Here is a 5,974-nt window from a genome sequence, read left to right as displayed (position 1 = left end):
TTGTCAGAAAGGCTCTCATATTACAGTCTAAACACAGTATTCTAAAGAGATACTAAGTGAGCAGAGAAGGCAAGGTGTCTAATCCTTGCTCAGCCTCTCCCTTATTGGAGTTATACTTACTGCACAATGTTCCCACACACCGGGAACACTCTACATTGACTGTTGTCTCCACGAGCCTTCGTCCTTCAATTACATACAGCTATAGATTACAAATCTCAGCCAGTGAAATACAATTCTTTCATGCCACCCCTAGGTGTGACCTTGGCAGAGTAACATGCAAAGAACAATGGCATATTTGAGTGGAGGGAGGGCTGAGGATAATTCTTCTTCTTCTTTTTTTTTTTTTAACATTTATTTATTTTTGAGACAGAGAGAGACAGAGCATGAACGGGGGAGGGTCAGAGAGGGAGAGGGAGACACAGAATCAGAAGCAGGCTCTAGGCTCTGAGCCGTCAGCCCAGAGCCCGATGCGGGACTCAAACTCACGGACCGCAAGATCGTGACCTGAGCTGAAGTCGGACACTTAACCGACTGAGCCACCCAGGCGCCTCGAGGATAATTCTTAAATGACCTCACTCTGACCACCGGTTGAAAACCTCTGATCCATACGACTCCTTCTTTTCAGGCAAACACCTTGAGACCATGATGTTGGATGAGTAGCCTGAGGTTAAAGATTGTGACAGCTTTGGACTTGAACCTGCATCTACTCACTTCCAGGCTTTTCTCTCTGTAGCCTCCATTTCTGTGAGTTTGAGCCTTATAAATAAATTTGTGTGACCTAGATCCACAACGCCCTTACTAAATAGCAACAAAAGTTTCCAGGGGGCTCTTGGATGGCTCAGTCAGTAGCACATGTGACTCTTGATCTCAGGGTTGTGAGTTCAAGTCCACACTGGGCATGGAGCCTACTTAAAAAACAAAAAAACAAAAAACTACTAGCCAGGATTATTGTGAAGGTCCAAAACAATGAGAATGTTGGTACTTAACATATTCTTCATTTATGCAAGAAACTTTAAAGTTTTTAAGTTAATGATACTATAATTTCTTAACTTTTTTTCACAAAATTTTTATGATCTTGTGTTTTGTCCCACCCAGTTTCTTGAACATTTGAAGGAGTTAAGATAGGTTTAAGTCAGGTCTAATGAGTCCATAACGGAGGTTTCAAAGAGGGAGAGGTACTAAGATCATGCCCTTACTTCACACAGCCTGGCTCATAAGTCTTTTGACAAACTCAGTTACTAAAGGGCCCCAGATTTCTTTTGTCTCCCCCCAAACTCAGCAGTATCATGTTCATGGAGCAGAAGCCACAGGTCCCAGACAGTTAGATGTTCCCTCAGTGCAAAAAATATAGAAAAATTTAACAACACCATCCATCAACAGGATCTAGTTGACATTTATAGAACACTCCACCCAAAAATAACAAAATTATTTTTAGAAGCCCATAGAACATTCACTAAGAATGTTCTTTTTGTATGCTAAAAACCAAAATACTGATGAAAGAAATCAAAGCTCTGAAGAAACGGATACATACCATGTTCATGGATTAGAAGACTCAATGTCAATTCTCTTCAAATTGATCTATGGGTTTAATACATTTCTTATCAAAATCCCAGCAAGACTTTTTGTGGAAATAGATAAGATTACTCCAAAATGTACATGGAGAGGCAAAAAAAACTAGAATGGCTAAAATAATTTTGAAAAAAAGAATAAAGTGGGAGGAACGCTACCTGATTGTAAGATTTACAGTACTCAAGGCAATGTGTGGTTGGTGGAGGGAAAGACAAACTAGACCAGTGGAACAGAAGAAAGACACCAGAACTAAACTCACATGAGTAAGGTCAACTGGGTTTAAGCAAAGTTATAAAAGCAGTGCAATTAAAAATAGTCTTTTCAAGAAATGTTTCTGGGATGATTGGAAATCCATAGGCAAAAAAATCAAAACTCACCCTAAATCTTACATCTCATACAAAAATTATCTTGAGAGGAAAACGGAAAAAAAAAATCTTCAAGGCTTAGGCTAGGTGAAGAGTTCTTATGTACGACACTAAAACCATAATCCCTAAAGAAAAAATAATAAATTGGAATTCATCAGAATTAAAACCTTTTGCTCTGCAAAATGTGGTGTTAAGGAGGGTGAAAAGACCAGCCACAAACTGAGAGAAAATCATTTACAAATCAGATATTTGACAAAGGACTCATATCTAGATTACATAAAGAACTCTCAAAATTTAGACAGTTTAAGCAAAAACAAAGTGCAATAAAAAACTTTATAAAAGACACAGAGACATTTTCCAGCGCATAAATACACGACAAACAGGCAAATGAAAATATGTTCAACATCATTAGCTATTAGGGAAATGTAAGTGAAAACCAAAATGAATATCACCACACACGTACTATAGAAGTGTTAAAATTTTTAAAGGGACAACACCAGATGCTGACAAGGATGTAGAGAAATGCTCATACATTGCTGTTTCAAATTAAAATGGTATCAGTTTGCAAAGGCTGACGCAACAAAATATCGCAGATGGAGTGGCTTATACAATCAAAATTTATTTTCTCACATTCCTGGAGGTGGAAGTCCAAGGTCAAGGTGCCAGCAGATTTGGTTTCTCTGGAGGCCTCTGTTGGCTTGCAGACCGCTGCCCTCTTGCTGCCTCTTCACGTGGTCATTCCTCTGTGCCCGCAAACCCTATGTGTCTCTTCTTTTTGTAAGAGCACCAGTTCTTTTGGACCCTACCCTGACGGCCTCATTTTAACTTAATCACCTCTTTAAAGACCAAATCTCCAAATATGGTTACACTCTGAGCTACTGGGGGGTTAGAACTTCAACATAAATTTGAGAGGGACACAATTCAGCAACAGCCATTCTGGAAAATAGTTTAAGAATTTCTTCATAGTTTAAGAATTTCTTCACACACACGCACACGCGCACACACACACACACACACACACACACTTTCCCAGTATTTTTATTGCTCGAGAAGCTCTGCCTCAACTGATGAAAGGGACTTTCACCAGTGGTGTCCCGTACACCCGGGAGGCACAGGAGTCATTTCAAACCCCACCAGTGTGAAATCTTCTATGAATTAAACAGTGAGATCAGTGCAGGAAAGGAAAGATACTATGGTAATAACAAAGCAGTGATTTCTCCTTCTTTTATCACAATGCCTCCATTCTACAATCCTTTCAATAGAATACTGCCCACCAAACCACAGAAGGGTAGGGAGGGATCAACAAAGTAGGCAACATGTATCACATTCCCAGTGTGGATTTCAGTCCCGTTACAGTTTACTGGTCCTATTAATAGTGAAAATTTGGGTGGTTCTGGAGCTCGTTTGTCAGATGAATTGCTTTCACCCTAAGAGAATGATGAAACTAATGAAGTCTTACCTTTGCTGGATGAGATTACCTAACTTATAGAGATTTATATCAGCCAATTTCCTTTCTAGATTTTTCCTATTAAACAAAAAAGACACTTATGCCATAATATACAAAATCACTCCTCTGAAGTCAAGAGATTTTGTCTTCTCCCCTTTTCAACTGAAACCAAGTACAAGCTCCCAAAAGTTTCAATCTGCATTGGCTCCAAGATTTAAAGAACTTTTTTATTTAGCATTATTAGAGATTTATGAACTTTATTCAAAAATCTCAAAGGATTAGTCTGTATAAATACATTTTTCCATTCCACTAAGAGCAAAAGTACTTTCAAAAATTGCACCCTTGCAATAAATGCAGGAGCCCCTTACAACGTGTCAATTGAGCTATTTGTCATAGCATCACTCTTGGCAAATGAAAAGCATGCAAGTATTTCGGGTGTAGGATTTTCTCAACAGGTGCTGTTCTATCAAACATGCAAAACTCATGAGCCTTATACCAATTACAGCTAATGTGTGACCACCGGATGATAGCCTTCTAGTTAATCTCTGGCTATGTTCTCACCCAGATAGCCTCTCTCTTGATAAAGCAATTCAAGTCCCCGATCCCTTGCTGTAAAGGAACAAAAACAAAACAAAACAAAACAAAACAAAACAAAACAAACCTACTTCAGGCCCATCCAATTCGTATTCTTTCTTCTGTACCTTCAACCAGTGTCTTAGGGTCGTACTTATGTCCACTGCTAAAGACTTTCCAACTCTTCGGCATTCGTTGTTATTGTTTTTCCCTCTAGCGATAGGATAAATGTAACCCGGAAACTGACAGTGTTTAGAGGTAAGGATGTTAGAACTATGAGATAAAGTATAATTGCAATTTTAAAAAAAGCTTCAATATCCAGTAAGAAGGCTGACAAAATTATGGATAGCTATATAACTGAAGCGTTGAATAGCCAGTACAAATGAGAGGACTCTACCTATACTGATAAAGGAATAACAGTAAAGATACCAGATGGGCAAAAAATCTCAGTGCCGGGAAGTATAGAGTGTTTTTTGGTTTTGAATGCTTATTTACTTTTGAGACAAAGAGAGAGCATGAGCGGAGGAGCGGCACAGAGGGACAGAGCCACAGAATCCGAAGCAGGCTCCAGGCTCTGAGCTGTCAGCACAGAGCCGGACACGGGACTCAAACTCACGAGCTGTGACATCGTGACCTGAGCCGAAGTTGGACGCTCCACCGACCGGGCCACCCAGGCAACCCAGGGAGTGTGTAGTGTTTTTTAAGACATTTAAAAAATGTTTGAAAGACTCCATCATAAAATTGTTTAAAATGAGCAGGAGCAGAGGGGAAAGTTATACAAGAGCACCAGCTGGGCAGTAAACTTACCCATAGGGTTTTAAAAAGACATTACCTAATGGTTGTTGTTAGAGTAAAAACAATGCCTTCCCCCCTTCCCTGAATTTGCATCAGTTTGCCAATCACACACACACACACAAATCGGAAAGAGATTTAAAAAAAAAACCAACAATACTACCTGATTGCCTTGAGGGAATCAGAACTTGGATAATGTTTTTCCATAAAATACTTTCTTATACCTTTGAATATTGTCATTTTGTGTCTATTACCAACTTTTTTTTTTTAAACTTGCAAGGCAATCCAAGGTTCTTGAACTATCCACTTCCCCTTACTTGCCATTTCTGAAACAGGCCAAAGTATGCTCCCTCCCTGCGGTCTTTACATCTGCTCTCTGCCTGGATTCTTCTCCTTAGATATTCAAATGGTTACTGCTCTCCTACCTCACGAAACCATTTTCATATTCTCTCATTATTTAGAGACCTCCTCGTTTGAAATAAAGGTGCCTCCGGCAATTACGCCAATCCTTATCCCTTTCTCGTGTTTTTTTCTTTTACAATATTTATTGCCACCTGACATTCTATTTCACATTTACGTATTGGTTTATTCCCTGTATCGCTAAAATGCAAGCACCTGGAGATTAGAATCTCTTGTTGGTTTGTTCCCTCCCAGCCATTAGAATAGTGCTTGGCACAAACCTGGGGCTCCAAATGTACCTGATGTAAAGGATCCGTAATTTGTGCAGTGTATCTAAGAAGTAACTGCATAGCACTGATTGACATAGTGTAACATTTCTCAACTTGAAGGCACCATATTCCCCTGCGGGAAGAAATCTGTAATGCGGTTGGAAAGAGCCCCTCTTCCTCTCTTCTGAAAGACCTACAAACATACAACACAGCTGTTGGGTGTTGAAAACCTCGGGCTGGGAGTTCAAGGTTAGAACTACCCATTCCTTTATTTATATAAAGAAAACTGTTAACCTAAATGCCATCAGGTCACCTCAATGAAGATTACTCAAGAGGTAAAGTACCAAACAAAGCACGCCTACTGCCAAACCCCAACGTGAACTTGTTCATTCCCGGCTGTACATTCAAGGAGGAATCTCACGACCTCAAGCTCATTGCCTACATTTACCAAATGGCACTAACGCACCTTTCCGTTTGGCGGAGTTTACTATTACATGAGTCAAGTGGGGGGAAGACAAAACATATGCCAACACAGGAAAACGTACTCCAATTATACATCA

This window comes from Panthera pardus, unplaced genomic scaffold (genome assembly GCF_024362965.1).
Source record: "Panthera pardus isolate Hobbes unplaced genomic scaffold, ASM2436296v1 HiC_scaffold_6, whole genome shotgun sequence".
NCBI lineage: Eukaryota > Metazoa > Chordata > Mammalia > Carnivora > Felidae > Panthera > Panthera pardus.
The sequence above is the reverse complement of the archived record's forward strand: the minus strand, read 5'-3'. Positions refer to the sequence as shown.